Source organism: Neofelis nebulosa, chromosome 1, assembly GCF_028018385.1.
Source record: "Neofelis nebulosa isolate mNeoNeb1 chromosome 1, mNeoNeb1.pri, whole genome shotgun sequence".
Taxonomy (NCBI): domain Eukaryota; kingdom Metazoa; phylum Chordata; class Mammalia; order Carnivora; family Felidae; genus Neofelis; species Neofelis nebulosa.
The window spans coordinates 210,898,080-210,916,054 of record NC_080782.1 but is presented as its reverse complement, the minus strand read 5'-3'; positions in this window follow the sequence as shown (position 1 = coordinate 210,916,054).

Sequence of the window (17,975 nt, the reverse complement as noted above, 5' to 3'; positions counted from 1 at the left end):
CTTTTGTGTAGATAAATATTTCCAAATGCCTGAAAATGAATAAATCCTTGACTTTAATAACAATGTTTTCATCAGTCTATCTAGAAGTTGAGCTCTGTGTGTTTTGCTATGGTTCACTTTATGGGACTTTATTTTTTTTATATAAGACTATATGTTTAGTGTGGAGACTTGTTGAAAAAAAGATTGTCCTTAGCACTCCACCCTTAGCTTTGGGTCTAACATTTGCACTAAACCTTACAGAAGGATGTTCTTCTAACACCATTCCACTGTATATTCTTACTCAAAACTTACCAGCTGATGGTGAGACAGAAATTGGGGTTGGGAGTGTTTTCTGTAGTTTCGATGAAACCTCAGTTTCAGGCAGGCAACTTGTCAGTAGATACCTGAATGGTGGCTTTTCAATGTCACTGTTTTTGCTCTCCCCCAGCGGCAGTTACATGTTCAACACATATTTTTGAACCCTTTCATTAGACTTTTCTTTTTATTCCTTTGATAGCTGCAAAAAGATTTCCCCTGTACTCTAAGGATGACAGTATTTATTGTTCCTGTCTTTAGGAAGACTTTTTTTTTTTTAATAGGAGAAAAAATCTGGATGAGTTCTATTCTTTCCTGCATTGTTTGTTTTTCTCATCCTTAAGATCTATACTATGATGGATGCTTTCTTAGGGCTCTTGTTAAGTGTGTGTGTGTGTGTGTGTGTGTGCGTGTGTGTGTGTGTGTGTACAAGTATATGAGCATGCACACGCATCATTTGGCCTTAACCTATTCATTAACAATATTAGGTAAATGTTTCTCACTGGTGTCTGACTCATTTTGCCCAGTTAAGCAAGCATGTCTTATCTCTTCTCTCAGGCCCATTTTTTCTTTAGTTTTAGAATGGGTGAGTTTATCTGCCATTTATTGGGTTCAACAAAATCATGACTTTCTAACTTTTATCGTGGTGGTTGTAAAGATGCGAGTGATGGTGTTCCCACCTTTCCACAGTCTAGGAAGTAATCAGAGTGCTGTCCTTGGTTTAAAATATATCTTCAAATTCTTTGCTTCTCTTTCATAAAAAAAAAATGGAGCGTGCATTTCTTTTTCTTAAATATAAGCCTGCTTTCATGATTTACTTCTACAAAATGAAATGTAGGAAAAGTGATACTACAAGCTTTTCCAGGCTAAGTCAGAATAAAAGATCGTTTCTCCTTGTGTAAATTTCTCAGATTTTTGTTCCTTGAAAGCCCCAAACCTCCGGAAAGGATGCTAGCTTAGTTGAAGCTGCTGTACTGTAGGAAGACTGTGCAGAGAGAACACAGTTAAAGGGGGACACTGAAGGAGCTTCCCTAGCAGTCCCAGCCCCTGGCCATTTGAATCTTCCCAGTTCAGACATGAGACGTCCAAGTGAAGAAGCAGTCAAGATGACCCCAGCGCTTGGTATTATCTGACAGAATCCACATGAGACTCTGAGAGAGCCATTCAGTCAAGCTGCCTCCAAAATTCTAACACAAAAAACAAATGATTGTTTTTAAGCCACAAACTTCTATGGCGATTTGGTATGCAACAATAGATAGATGACATAGAATTTTACTTATTCAAATTTATTTAGAAATTTCACTCTATAAAAATCTATGTTGATTGCTTTTCAGAAGTATTCTTAGCGGGTTTTTATATTTGATTTAAAATGAACAGAATGAACATGTTCACCATTAGGATAATAGCATTCCAGAAGCTGTTTAAAGTAACAGAAATCAGTTGCATTTTTCCCAATTCCTTACAGTTATGACAGAAGTTCTTAACTTTGGATTGTGATCCTGTCAGTTTGCATAAATAGAAATAGAATTATACGATATTTTGAATTAAAATATTTGATTAAATATTGGGTATTATTTAAAGTAATACCAGAAGAATGATAGATTCCTTTACACACAAATCTACCTAGGTTTTGGCCAGATCATTTCCTTGCCCTTAATATTTGTCAAATTATGTTATAGAGTATGTTCCCTGATTCCCAGATCTATTTTAGAGCTCCTTTTTGTTCTTTCATAGGCCCATAAATTTCACTCTCACACTCTCCTATAATTATCTGATTACCATATTGAATAAACTATTTAAAGATAGAAACTATATCTCGTTCAGTTAATATCAGAAACTGATGAACGGTAGCCAATTGGTATTTGCTGAATATTGGATGCATTATTATATGAACTTATCAGGTAAAATGTCAACCTCTGTAGGCAGTGGATATAGAGTGGTCCTTATGTTTTTCCTTTTGTTTATTTTTTTAAATTTTTTAACATTTATTTTATTTTTGAGAGATTGAGACAGAGCAGGAGTGGGGGAGGGACAGAGAGAGTGAAACACAGAATCTGAAGCAGGCTCCAGGCTCTGAGCTGTCAACACAGAGCCGGACGTGGGGATCGAACTCACAAACTGTGAGATCATGCCCTCAGCTGAAATTGGGCTCTTAACCACCTGAGCCACCCAGGTGCCCCTGTTTTTCCTTTTCTTTAGATCCTTGTTCCTCATGCCATAGAACTTCAAGGAAGAGAAGCTCATAAAAGTATTTATTCTTTTTCTACATATTATTTTTAGTGTCCAGAGCAAGAGAAGGAGACATGAAGTTTGATAGTATCTTGGTATGGACTAAGTTTTCCCAAATAAGGGTCTGAAATGTGATCAGCTTTGGGAAGAATAACATAAGCAACTGCATTTGATGCTCACACTACAGATTCTAAAAGTAAATGAAACCAGAGGTGAACATAATTTTATAACCTTTGAATATGTTTGTAAGAGAAACATCCCCAAATCAATCTATACCTAGGAATAGAAGTGTACCTCCTAAGGCTTACATTGAAAGGTGGTTATATACAAGAGAGAGGAAGGATAGGACTTAAGAATGATTTTTTTTATTCTAAACTACTAAAAATGTCTTAAATTTCTTATAATAATTATTCTATTATTAAATCTTCGTATTTTTAGTTTGAGTTTATAGTTTAGTCAAAACTTGCACCTCAGAGGAAAAATGAGAAAACGGACAATTTCAGTAGGTATATTTTGTTGAATTGGACAGGGTATACTCAACTCCAACATAGATGCATGTTAAAAATATGTCCACAATTTTTTCTATAATGATTTTTGGTGCTGGCAATAACGTCATGAAATAATTAACACCAGAAGTCTCAAAAGGTACCAGATAAAATATATTTATCATCTTATACAACATACCATTTTTAGTTCACATCAGAAAAATAGCTTTTACAGTTTGCTACAGATGCTTATTTAAAGTCATATGGTGATTCTTCAGTTTGCTTTGTTATATTTGTTTTGGTCTAAAGAAGGATTGATTTCTATATTTTTTGTGTATTGACATACATTATTTTTCCATTAAATGAATCATATTTTAGTCATCTTACTATTGTTTTAGTTTTTGGATGACCCAAGATCTTTGGAATCATCTCTTCTATCTTGCATCTACTTTCAAGTATCTCTAATCACTTTGGCCAATAAAAAGCATCAGTAAAAACCAATACATTACATTTATGACACAGTCCCTTACTAGTCCTCTGACCTTGAGTAAATTACTCAGTTCTTTTGAGCCTATCACTTTGTTTGTAAAAAGGGAAAGCTTTTTTATGCGATTGTATAAGTGAATAAATTAAATCATACATACAAAATACTCAGTACTGTGGTAGGCATTTAAGAGATGGATGGCACATTGGACTTGCTTTAGCCCTGTACACCATAGAAACAGAGTCTATGGGTGATATGTCAGGGTGGCCAAGTTTAGGAATTTGAAAGCAAATGTCTTAGATTCTCATCTCATTACTGTAAATACATTGGATGTTTTGTGACTTTAGACAATTTCCTAAACATATGTTTTTCATCTCAAATATTACCTATATAATGAGAATAACAGTATGGGAATAATAGTAGTAATCTCCACCTTATGGACATGTGAGATTTGATAAAATTGGTGAACGTACATTGCTCAGGTAAAAAGTCTAGAAGATTATAAACATTCAAAGATATCAATTGTAATTATTTTGTCTACTAATAATATGTGATTTAGACTGATTTCTGATAGTTCCAGAATCTTAGCCATGAAATTTGATTAAATTTCTGTATGCAAATAGTGTGTTTAAGTTGGAACATGCACTATGTACAAAAAAAAAAAACTATTATTTAATATTATAAAGGTTTATCTCTAAAATAATTTATGATTCAATTTTTTTTGCATTGTTATATTCAACACTTAGAGCATATTAAAGTCTCAGAACCGTCAATTTAAATCTCCATTACATAACTTACTCTGTCAGGGGTCCCAAAGGCCCCCCAGACTCTGTGATTTGCTAGAAGGACACAAGAGAGAAAAACTGTTATACTCACAACTGGTTAATTTTAATGAAAGGCTACACACACACACACACAAAGGTACTGCAGAATGAAGTCCAAGGGAAAACACCTAGGTATCCACACCTAGGGGAGTTTCTCAGGGATGCACTTCATTCGGTTAATTCTCCCAGCGACAATATATAACATTGGCCCGAGTTTTCAGGCACACAAAAAACAGTCATTTGCCATAAATGCAGTGTGACTCAAGGCCTTAGGCATATGAAAACACTCGTAGACAAAATATTCCAAAAACTTAGAGATTATCTGCCAGTAGCTGGACAAAGGCCAGTTCTTAAAATAGGTCTTTCTTTAGAATATGTAGGGTTTGAACAATGCAGGTCTGCTGAGTTAACATTTTATTAACAATTGTCCTCTTTGTATCATTCTTCCTAATATTTTCCCTCATTTAGCTATTCCTTCTCAAGTTTTCTCAATATCTTTAATAAACTTGTTCCACGTTAAACTTTTATATCATTAATTATTAATTATTCTCATAGTTTATTATTTCCACCCACTTCCCATCCATTGGAATATTTGATTTTACATATGTTTTTTTTTAATTTTCTGGTTCCTATATGTATGTTAAATATATGCCTCTTTTTGTAGGTTTTGCTGTCTTTTCATTCTGATCAGCAATTCTGCAAGGTGACTGCTCTATGTCATTAAAATTATTGGACCAAATTGTCTTTATTTTGCTGAAACATAAACTTATGAGGCCTCTGTTATTTTTTTTTAATTTTTGAGGTATGATTTAAATATAAGATTGTAACATGTTTAAAGTGGAAATCATGGGGATTTGATATATGTATACATTGTACAGATATTCCCCCATATACTTAGTTACCACATTCTTCACCTCACCTCATATATTTTTTGTGAGAATATTTAAGTTCTACCCTATTAGTATATTTCATTATGCAATGCCATGCTGTCAACTGTTGTCACCATGTTTTACATGAGATGCTCAGAACTTGTATAGAATCTTATAGCTGAAACTTAGTACTCTTTCACCAGTGTCTTCCTATTTTCCCCAAACCCTAGCCCCTGGCAATCACTTTTTTACTCTCTGTTCTTATGAATTTGACTTTTTTTTAAAGATACCACATCTAAGTCATACAGTACAGGATTTATTTTTGTCTGGCTTATTTCACTTTGCTTAATGTCATCAAGGTCCATCAATATCCTCACAAATGGCAAGTTTTGTTTCTTTTGCTACACACACACACACACACATATATATGCAAACACACATATATATGTGTGTGTGTTATTTATATATATTTACATGTAAATAATCTCACATATTCTTTATCAGTTCATCCATTGACAGAAACTTAAGTTTGTTCCATATCTTGCTTGACATTTGTAAAAAATGTTGCAATCAGTATGGGAGTACATGTATCTCTTGATATCCTGTTTTCATGTCTTTTGGATATATACCCAGAAGCTGGATCATATGGTAGTACTTTCTGAATTTTTTGAGGAGCCTCCACATTGATTTCTACAGTTGTGGCCAATATTGACATTCCCACTGGCAGTGCACAAGGAGTTTCTTTTCTCTGCCTCTTCGCCAACACTTGTCTTTTTTTATGTTAGCCATTCTAAACAGGATATATAAACTTGCTAGTATTTTCTTCACAAATACTACTAATGCTGTATTAAATAAATTAATAATGGTCCAACATTTAAGAATAAAATGGAGTGGAGGCCCCTACTGATGACAGAGAGCCAAAAATATGGAAATTTGAAAAAAAAAAAAAAAGTGGAGGGAGTTGGTTATTGTTGTAGCAGCAGGTACAAGTGATGGGAGAAAAAAAAATTTGCTGCAGAGTTCCAAAAAGTCTAAGAAATTGGCATCACCACTGATCTGAAAATATAAAAAAGTGGTGGGACTGCTAAGAGGAAGATTTTCTGAAAGTTTATACAAGCAGCACATGTTTCTTCTAGACATCTGCCCCCAAGGCATTAATCACATTGAAGTCAAGTTCTTCACTCTGACAAGAGGTAAGTTATTCTTCCCAGAATATGAACAAACTAGAATCTAGCATCGAGGCTCTTAAGCATATCAGAGTGCTCGCATGTGGCCTTTTACTGAAAAGGAAAGGTTTGTAAATAGAGTGAATGATGAAAGTGGTCTCTCCTCTTTAGCTCCCAGAAAACTGGTATTATGATTCTTTCTATCACAAAAAGATATAAAAATGTATAGAGATGGTTAAACAAAGCAGAAAACATAAACATCAGTAATTCCAAGATACGGAAAATGATGTCAAGTCCCAAATCATCACAGTAATGTACACTTATTAATACCAACATAGTGTAAAGTTATTCTGATATAATATTTTAAGATTGACATCATAAATTTGCAGTTACAGTCCAGAGGAAATATGATAGTTGGAAATGTTGGTCTTGCAGCTCTAGTAATCAAGGAGAAGAGAACATGGGGGCAGGGACATGTCTTTATCATTATAATCCCAATAGTGTAATGTAATGTTGGGGATATGTAAATATGATAACTTTTTCTGAAATCTATGTAAAAGTTTAAGAGATGAATAACTTCTGTAGAGCAACTCCTGTATTCTGTGGTCAACATAAAGGAATGATGATTTGGCTCCAGGCAGAGAAAAAAGCTGATTGGAATTTCAAAGGGTTATGTTGCTACACACTATTTGTTGGTCATTTAAAATAGTTGTTTTGACAATGCCAAGTGCTACTGAGGTTGCACAGCAAAAGGAACTTTGATTCATTACCGGTGGGAACACAAAATGGTACAACCACAATCAAAGAAGGCTACACACTTTTAAGTTTCCAATTGTAGGACATTTGGGAAAAGGAAAAACTATGGAGAAAGTAAAATGATCAGTGGTTGCCAGAAATTCAGGGGATGGGATGAATGAACAGGCAAAACACACAGGATTTTTAGGGGAGTTAAAATAATATATAATACCATGCATATGTCGATTTGCATCATCATACATTTATCTAAACCCTCAGAATGTACACCACCAAGAGTGAACTATAATATAAACAATGAACCTCGGGTGATTATAATGTGTCAATGTAGGGTCAGCAAATTAACAAATGCACCACTCAGTGGGAGATAGTGGAGAAGATCATTCATATGTGGGGGCAGGAGGTATAGGGGAATTCTCTGTACCCTCCTTTTTAAATTTCCGGCTTTCATGGACCCTAAAGGTCAGCCAGAGGTGAAAGATTAGCTTCCCTGGTGTTTTTGAGCATGCATCCGGTCTAGGGCATGCCTGTGGCTTCCTATATTCTTCTGTATAAGTGAACTTTTCAGAACACTTCTTCCTCCACATACTCTATCCCAGTCTCTTCCTTCCCAGACTTTTGGGTCTTGTGCCATCTATAATCCCTTGTCTTAGACAGCTGTAGCTTGTATATTTTGCTTTAAATGCTTTCAGCATATACCACACAGGAGATTGTTTCCACCCTGAGAATGTTCTGAAGTTGGGGAAGCAAAGGCCAGCAAACCCCAAAGCTATACCTCAAGAAGCCACCAGACAAATCAAATTCCACAACTACAATTTTTTTGACTAAAAGGTCCTCATTGTTCACTCTAGCGTCAGCAAGCTATACTGGGGATGTGTGCCCCTCCCCGTGACCATAACCAAGCTTGGGGTGAAGGATAATAGACAGTTAAGTTAAAATGCAGTAATGCTTCCTTACTGAAATTTAGCAGCTTCTTTATTAAGCACTTCTCTGGCTGTTGTAAGATTTTGATTCAATTGCAGAGCTCAAAAGAAGTTTATTCTGACAAATTTTCGCCAGCCTAATTGTTACATTAGTAGAAAGACAGACATTTGGAGTTCTGTACTCTGCCATTTTGGGTGCATCATCAGCAAAGTATTTTCTACCCTCCAAATATAGCTTGATTAATAGTTACCATATATTTACTGCAACAAAAACCATACTGGATTCTAGCTGGAACTTATTCCTTCAGATGTTGAACATTAAAAATATTTTGAAGCTTTAAAAACAATGTAAACAATCAAATCACAGTGGGCAATACTTTCATGACCCTAAATCTGACAATAATGGTACAGAGAGTAAATCATGGTAAAATCAAAGCCTAAGTGTTTGGAATGGCTACCAAGCAATCCTTTCCTTTATAAAGGAGAATTTTAGGGTTGAAAAAATATATTGTGAACATAGAGCATTGTGCCCACAAGCAGAATGTCTAGTTGGCTAGCCTAAAATATAACTAGAATAAGATTTTACAACATGGATAAACATCATTTTATATGATATTACGTCTAATGTCACGAAGTAGTAGGATATACAGTATCTATCATGTCGGTACCTAATTTTCTTCCGGTCATTTCCTGTCTCTTTCTATTGCTAATGAAGAAAGCATGCTGTTACTACACAATTGGAGACTGATTGGAAATCTCATAAGTATTTTAGGATATTTTCATTGCATTAATTGCATGCTTATGCTAGGTAGCCTTGTTTATTTTTCCATTCATAAATTTTCCTTTAAATACATATATAATCTGTGTCTGTATTGTCAAGTATTCCAATTTTACATTGAATGTGATCCTTAGATTTTGAGGAAATACTGGTAACTGTTAATCTACCCAGACTCACAGGAAGAAACATTCCTTTGTGTTGTTTGTGTGTGGTATTTTTATCTTAATCCTAGTTACACATCCTGAGTATGAAACTGGAGATCGGGTGGGATCTAGTGACTAAAGGCAGTGTTCATGTTCATTTTAAATGTTGTATTCTTCCCTCTTGTAATCTGGACATTTCTTTAAGAATTCTTTCTGCATGTTGCCTTCCCCTGGAGCATAAAAAGGAACCAAAGATGGCAAATCACAAGTTTGGTTCCTTAATCCTTTGAGCTCTGCCTTAGAAAATTCTTTGGAAATCGGCCACAGACATGCAGCATATCTGTGAACAGTAGCTCATTTTGTCCCCGAGGTCTTGTCTTGGATTCTTCCAGTGTCCATTATTCCTTATACTCCCACTGCTTCCAGAAGCAGGATGGTTCAGTGATTCTGCTCTCCTACCTTTGTACAAAAGTTGGAAAAAAATCTCTCTCAGACAAGTGTGGGAAGACCTAAAGAAGGAATATTGAGAGCTGTCAGTGCATTTTTTCACTTTCCCCTTTCACAAACTTTTGTTTATGAAAACTCTTCTTTTGTTATCTATGAGAAGGGATAATCACTAAGGAGAAATTAAACCATTTAACTTTATTTAATTGTACTTTTTTAATTTTAGAAAATATTTTGGGGATGGTGCCTTGAATATGATAAAATTCAGATGTGTTGTCTATTTATCTAAGTATCCGTCTAATATAAAAGTGTTCTTCTCATAATTAACCATGGCTATTCCTTTAACAGTGTATCACGGCAATTGGAATTTAACTGCAGGTTTAAAAAAATAACATTTATATTACAATATGCAGAGATTTTCACTTTAGATTTTGATACTGTGGAAGGTATGAATGAAATTCCTTTTCAACCTAATCTTGCCTATTAATTTTTAATGATTTTTGTTTAAAGCAGTTTTCAGAGTGAGCATCTTTATGACTATTTAAATATTATGCACACTATAGACATGTGCCATCACCCGACTTGTTTTCTTTCTTCTGTATATATATTTTTCTTTTTGTAGTGATTGCCTAATTTTTATGTACTTAACTTTACTATTCATCACTAACTCACCATCAAACATCCTGTCCAAGACTCCATTTTAGGACCATAAGTTTGAGGGTCACTCTTTAGTGTCAATTGTGTGCTTTCCAGACCCCTTGCACCCGAAACACCTGAGGACTTCTCTTCCGCATCATCTTCAGTATCTTCTCTGTCCCTCCCTCTGGTGCTGGAAACCCTGGGTCCTGGAACTGTGGCTTCCTCCTTCTTGCTTTACTATCATTTTGTAAGATATCGTTCTTTGTAAGATGACTTTCTGAGAATGTTGAGAGTATTTGCATATCTAGGGATGCATCTATTTTACATTCACACTTGTCTGATGATATGACTAGTATAGAATTCTAGCATCGAAAATAATTGCGTACAGATCTGAATTCCTTGGTGCTTTAAAATGTGGATTCCAGGACTGTTTTAAGTCTTTTGAAACTGTAATTCTCAATCATTTAAGTGTGTGCGTATGTGTTTGTGTGATTTCTCTCCGGAGGCCTTTAGAATCTTCTCTTTTATTTCTGGCATTTTGAATTTCAACAGTTTAACAATGATGAGTCTTGGTATGGAATTTTAAGTTAGATTGTCCTTCAGTATGTAGAGAAAAATTTTTAACATAGTTGATAATTTCTTCCCCTTAGTTTTCTCTGCATTCAGTTTTGGGGATTCTTTTACTTCGTTGTTGGACTTCTTGGCTTAATATTCTAATGTTTCTACTTGTTTATACCTTTTTTTTTTTGTTTTGTTTTCATGTACAATTTTTACAATGTTTGTTTGTACAAACTAGCGGAGGGGCAGAGAGAGGGGGAGAGAGAGTCCCAAGCAGGCTCTGTGCACAGACGGTGGTGCAGTTTCCATCTCAGGAACTGTGCAATGGTGACCTGAGCCAAAATCAAGAGTCACACGCCTGCCCCACTGAGCCACCCCAGGCGTCCCTCATGTGCAATTTTTAAAGAAATTTATTGGCTGCATATCCAACAATTCTAATGTTTGTTTAAATTTTTAAAGCTTATTTTTAACCCTTATAGATCCTTTTTATTCCTAAAGGATTCCCACTATATATTCTCCTGTGAATAAAACAGCGTCCTATCAATGAGTCATTTAGTTTGTTTTCTTTCATTATGCAATGGCTTAGATTTTTCTGTCGATCTGTTTTATTCTTTTATTTTAGAAGCTTTCTTCAAATCTGTATTGGACCTAGTGGTTTCTTTACACGTAAGAAGTGTATCTCTATGGAGATTAATGTATCTCTATGGAGATTAATGAAAGCTTTGTCTTTGATGAGCATCACTATTGGTCGCTCACACTGGAACCAACTATTTCTTTTTAAGGAAAAGTAACTGCCATTAACATTTGATCCATTGTTTGGGGCTAGTATGTTTCACAAAAAGAATTGTCCAACCTGCCCTCATTATCAGAAATGTGGCAAGTGTGGGAAATGCTTCACCATTCAGTATGTACACTTTATCATTCAGTCCGCTTATTTTTATATATTCCCTTGCCCTCATTTGTGCTTTGGGTTTCCAAATCCTCTGATTTGACCTTCTGAGAGAGAACAAACTTGCATTTTTTTACCGTGTTGATGGTTGGCGTTTTAGTTTGCAGTGGCTACTATAACAAATTAGTCACACTTGGTGACTTAAAACAACAAAAGCTTATTTTCTCATAGTTCAGGATGCTAGATGTCTGAAATCAAGGTGATGGCAGAATTGTACTCTCCCCGGCCACCCTGCAAGCTGATGGGGGGTGGTGGGGTGGGCAGGATGTGTTCCTTGTTCCTCTCAGCTTCTGATGGCTTTTGTCATTCCTTAGATGATGGAATTGACACGCTCTTCTGCCTCCATTTTCACATCACCTTCCCCTCCATTGTCTGTGTCTTCTCTTTTTCTGTATCATATGTCCCTCCATTTTTTTCTTTTTTTTTAAAAAAATTTTTTAATGTTTTTTATTTATTTTTGAGACAGAGAGAGACAAAGCATGAACGGGGGAGGGGCAGAGAGAGAGGGAGACACAGAATCGGAAGCAGGCTCCAGGCTCTGAGCCATCAGCCCAGAGCCCGACGCGGAGCTCGAACTCACGGACCGCGAGTTCATGACCTGAGCCGAAGTCGGATGCTTAACCGACTAAGCCACCCAGGCGCCCCGCTCCATTTGTTTTCTTATAAGGATGCTTATCATTAGATTTAAAGCCCGTGCTGGTGACTCCTGCTCTGAATGAGTTTACATTCACAAGTTCCAATGGTGAGGAGTGGACATATCTTTAGGTGGGACACTATTGGGTAGTTTTATGACAGCACAGTTCAGAGAGGATCAGGATTTGTTTTTCTTGTACAGGCTTTATACCAATCTTTTCATTTTTTTCCATGTTGCACCAAATCCTCATTTTAGAGGCATTTGTTAGAGAATATTCTGGGTTCTAGGCCATACATTGTTTAATGTGATTTTTTTTTTGTCACTATAGCCACGGTTCTTCTGTACTTCTGCTATGATAGTTACCCTCTTGCAACTGCTTTCCAGCTTCCATAATGTATTCAGTCACACTTAGCTACTGTCACCTTTACTGATCTCCTTGTCATTATATTCAGTGACTCTTATAAATGTCCTTGTATGAGTATTTTAAGAAAGGTTTAACAGGAAGTTAGGAAAGTAGAGAATCATATACATTGTATTTTCTGTGCTCAAGTAGAGGAACTATAACTTATTTTACAAAATCATAAACATGATAACATGTCTTTTTAATAGTATTGTCTTGTTTTTGTAAGTTTCAATGACACAAGAAGAATAATTATAATTTAAGGCTACATTTGGAACATAGGAGTAATGGTATACAGCTTTTTAATCTCCATGTATTAGTGAAGTGCAACAAGGTGGGTTTTGTTTTGCTAATTACTATCAACAGACATTAAATTCTCTAGAGCATATAAATGTCTTGTAAAGATTATGAGTGCCCTTCCACTAAAGCTCTTTTTCATTCTCTGAAAGCATTTGGCAAATTTACTGTTTCATGAATCAGCAAGCTTTGACCCTGCAAATAAAATAATTAAAGGAGGGATTGTGTAAATCACCATTCATAATTAATGTTTTCTAAAAAACAAGTAGATCTGAAAATATTTGTCAGTCCAAATCCACCTAATGCATTTATATGAGTATCTTAGGTTATACATAGTACCTCCTAATTCATCCTGCTGATGTTTGTTTTCTCAAACACTTTAATGGCTGAAAAATGATCCATCAATTTGCTATCAGTTGCTCGGTGTGTGGTCAACTTGACCCAAATGAATAGTCTACAGTTCCATTAAGCTAACTAACTAAATAATAGTAAAAAAATAAAATATAGTAAAACTACATTTAAAGAAGTTAAAAGATTGCAATAATTTATAGAATTCATAATAGACTAGCGATCAGGATCAGTGTATGTGTGGATCCCTCCTCATGTGCTATTGACTAAGTAAATCTACCTTCTGGATTTCAGTCTCTTTATTTCTAAGAGAAGAACATTTGCTTGCAATTTTGTATCAGAGTCTAGCATATGGTACATATTCAGAATTTTTGAATGAACACATTGCTGGTTGGAAGGATTAAATTGTGGATGAATGAAAGAATAAAATATATATTTTAAAGGTTTACTGAAAAGCCAAAAGCCATGAGGAGAATTTTTGCTAGGAGTTTGGACTTCTAAAATAGCAATCATTTTGTGCAAGCTGGCAAAACACTCATTAAATATAAACCTATAAAATCCATTTATCCTTGAAAAGGAGGAAATGGTAGGGAACAGTTACCTTTTCTTGCTGCATCTACTGATTTATTTACCAATGAACTACCGCAGACAATCAGAAAAGGACTCAGGGAAGAATTGGTCTCAACCTTCTATTTAGCTTTAAAACCCAGACTTCTCTCTATCATTTCTTCTTGTTATCTATTTTATGATCTTAGAACTCATGATACCCTGGGTAAACAGCATTCTAGTTGCATAGTATACTTAAAGAAGTTGTTTTGGGAATTAGATCATACACTTTGAATTTTCAATTCTCTATTATGAAATGTACTTTAACTTGTACTATGGAGAAAACATTTACTTTACTTGTGAAATCCTTGGTACATAGGTACTCACGAAACATTGAAAAAGGTAGCAAATGCACTGCTCCACAAACACTGCTGACTTAGTATAGTTTCCTTTGGTGGCTCGTTTATTTCATTAAAAAGTGGAAACAAATGCATCCTTTTATTAGTCCATATCATTTTAGGATGAACAAGGATATGACTTGAAAAATTATATAATGGTACATATTTTTCTAGTTTATTTATTTATTTTGAGAGAGAGAGGAAGAGAGAGAGAATCCGAAGCAGGCTCTGAACTATCAGTGCAGAGCCTGAGAAGGGGCTCAAACTCACAGACTGTGAGATCATGACCTCAGCCAAAGTCATATGCTTAACCTACTGAGCCACCCAGGTGCCCTGGTATACATTTTTTTATATTAAAAAGATAAGCAGGGACAATAAATGAGTAATAAATATATAAAATCTAGTAATTGAAATAGGCAATACAGTGAATGAAAAATGGTATACAAAGAAATGCCTAATATGCAGAACTCCAAAAGAGATTCGCACAATAACTCTTTTTACAGAGAATATAATTACAGTGGCATACTTTTAAAAATAAGAGTAGGGGCGCCTGGGTGGCTCAGTTGGTTAAGCGTCCTACTTCAGCTCAGGTCACAATCTCGCGGTCCATGAGTTCGAGCCCCGCGTCGGGCTCTGGGCTGATGGCTCAGAGCCTGGAGCCTGCTTCCGATTCTGTGTCTCCCTCTCTCTCTGCCCCTCCCCCATTCACGCTCTGTCTCTCTCTGTCTCAAAAATAAATAAACGTTAAAAAAAATTAAAAAAAAAGAATAAAGCCTAAATTAAATTTGCATATTATGATTACAATAGTTTGATGTTCAAAGAACACAAGTTCAAATAATACAAAATAAATAATAGACGTTTATTTTCAAATGTTTATATTTCCAATATTTCAAATATTTTCAAAGATCAATGATGCTTTAATTAATTTACTTTTGGATAGTTTCTGAATATTGCTGTCATCTATTTCTATCTCCCACAATATTCGTCTTCCTTCATATAAACATTAACTTAAAAAAACCGTCCATTTGATGCCTACATTGTGCCGGTATCTAAGCACCTTCATATACCATCTCCATCTAATTTAGATTTAGAAGAAGTCACTATAAGATATAACAACTAATATCCTCAATTTGTATCCAATATGATTTTTCGCCGAGTTTACATAGCAAAAAAATGAACAAAATTAGGTCTTGATTCCAACCGTGACTGAATTTAAAGTCCACGTGCTTAACTATTATTATCCTTTATGAATTTACATTAAATATTATAATTAGTGACATAACTGTGATAATACAAGTTGCTATGGATGCAGAAAGTAAGAGATAACTGCTTACAAGATTAGGCAAACATTTCATACAATAAGTGATATTTGCCCTAAGACTTGCAACTATAAAGGGAATTTTATCAAGCAGAGAAAGAGGAAGGGGTATCAAGAAATAAAAACAATGATTCAGTAGTTCCATACCTGCGTATATATCCAAAGGAATTAAAATCAGTATTCTGAAGAGATACATGTACCCCAAGATTCATTGTAGCATTATTCATAATAGTCAAGATGGGGAAATAACCTAAGTGTTCTTTAATGGATGAGTGGATCAAGAAATTGTGCCATATATATGTAGAAAGATAGGTATCAGTTGTAGTTGTCCTTTTTAGAATTCTTACCCAAACCTCTTCATTACTACAGGTATCCATGCCAAGGAACCATGTGATAAATATTTAAATTGTTATCACTCTGAGTGTATATTTCAAATGTGTAATTTTAGATGGTGCAGTTGAGGCCCTATGCCAAAGGAAAACATTATAAGTGAAAGGGATCAGTCCTATTTTCTTTAAATTGCATGGAAATGCAGCTTGCTAAATTATCAAAACAGAATTTTCATCCTAATTATAGTCCCTACTAAGGAAAGACTATGCATTCTAAATTGGACTTTGTGTTTTGAACATTTAGTCGTATAACATTATGAAATTACCTAACGACTATTTGTTCATCACATTTTAAAAAAAAACCTTTGATAAAAATATATGAGAATGACATATAACATAAACTATTAACTATCATTGACATAGAGACATCATACTTTCTACCTGAAATAACATATTTAAAAACATGCCAAGTCTTATGTAAGTAGGGAGATAGATAATCATAGTTTTGGTTTCTTATTTCTTTTGATAAACATCCCATAGACTCAGTAGTAAAGAAAACATGCATTACTTGAAAATATTAGAATTTCAAGTAATAAAAATTTGAACTTTTTCTTATACCAAAATAAAGTCAACAATGACCACAGATTGAGGGAATGCCAAAAACTGTCAGTGAACTTCATAGATATCTGGTAGGTTTCCCAATTGTTGGCAGGTTTCTCTTGACCACTGTAGTGAATTTATTCTGTCAAATACATCACCATTGGAAGCTTAATTTTCTTAATCAATGGAATTCCTAGTTATTAATTTCAGTGATTTCACTAATACTGTGTTTTGCAGTCACCAGAGTCACCAATCTGCAGCAAAGCTATGTGTTTTCTGCTGGCTACTGCCATATGGAGGTTCAAGACGTTCTATTAGATGGTGGACATGCCCAGATATAGCATATAGTCTCTCTCTTCATCTATCCTCAACCGCATTTTATAATCCCAATACGATTTATTTAGAAATAAGGCGCATGGGGCTCCTGGATGGTTCAGTCGGTTAAGCATCCGACTTGGGCTCACGTCATGATCGCACAGTCCCTCGGTTCGAGCCCTGCATTGGGCTCTGTGCTGACAGCTCAGAGCCTGGAGCCTGCTCCTGATTCGGTGCCTCCTTCTCTCTGAACCCCACCCCCTCTCATGCTCTGTCTCTTTCCAAAATAAATAAACATTAAAAAAAAGTTTAATAGAAATAAGGGGTCATTCTCACAATTTTGGGATTCCCACTAAACTAGCGCATTAATTTAGTAAATAGGAATAATCATCTCATTTTAAATGAATGAAACTTGAGAGTGAAATATTCCATGTGTGGACAAGGATATTTACTGATCCACTAATATTTCCTTTATACCCCTATATTTTGTGTTGGTTTTGATTTTTTTAGCTCCTCCTGATGACAGAAAGCAATATAATGACTATGCCTTTAACATCAAATTTAGATTCAAAATCATTTCAGTAGTCACATGCTCTGCATTGCTTGACTCCTCTCACTTTATAGATCTTATTTCCTATCTCTTCCTTCCAGTAGACAAACCAGCAAGGTAGATATCCCTGGAGCATACCAGCTGTACTTTATCTGTTCCCTGAGCCTAATCTCCTTTTCCACCAGATATTTCCAAGACCATTCCCTCAGCTTTCTTTTAATCAGATGTCGTGCTTTTAACATCAGCCCCATGCTGTCACCCAGCTCTCCATCTTTGCTCTATTTGTCACCAGAACACTTATTCTTACATGATATGCATATGTATTATATATTTACTTCTTTGTTGCGCTTCTCTAAATAGATCACGATTTCCATGAGGACAGGGATTTTATTTGCTTTATTCATTGTTCTAGTCCCAAAGCGTAGGCAGTGCCTCTCACAGAGTATCTATTTAATAAACATTTGTACTTAAGTGATTTCCATTATTATTACTTTTCCTGTATATTTCTCTGTCTCTCTGTCAAAATAAATAAACCTTAAAAATTTAAAAATTATTATTTGGTGCAGAACCCCGGTGACCCCTGTGTAATTAAATGCTGCCTATTCTCTGTCATCTTTTCCAATATCGCATAGTTTATGTAGTATTATTTTTAGGAAGTTTCACACATATGTGTCTTGAATATTTTGGCGTCAGTTTGCACAG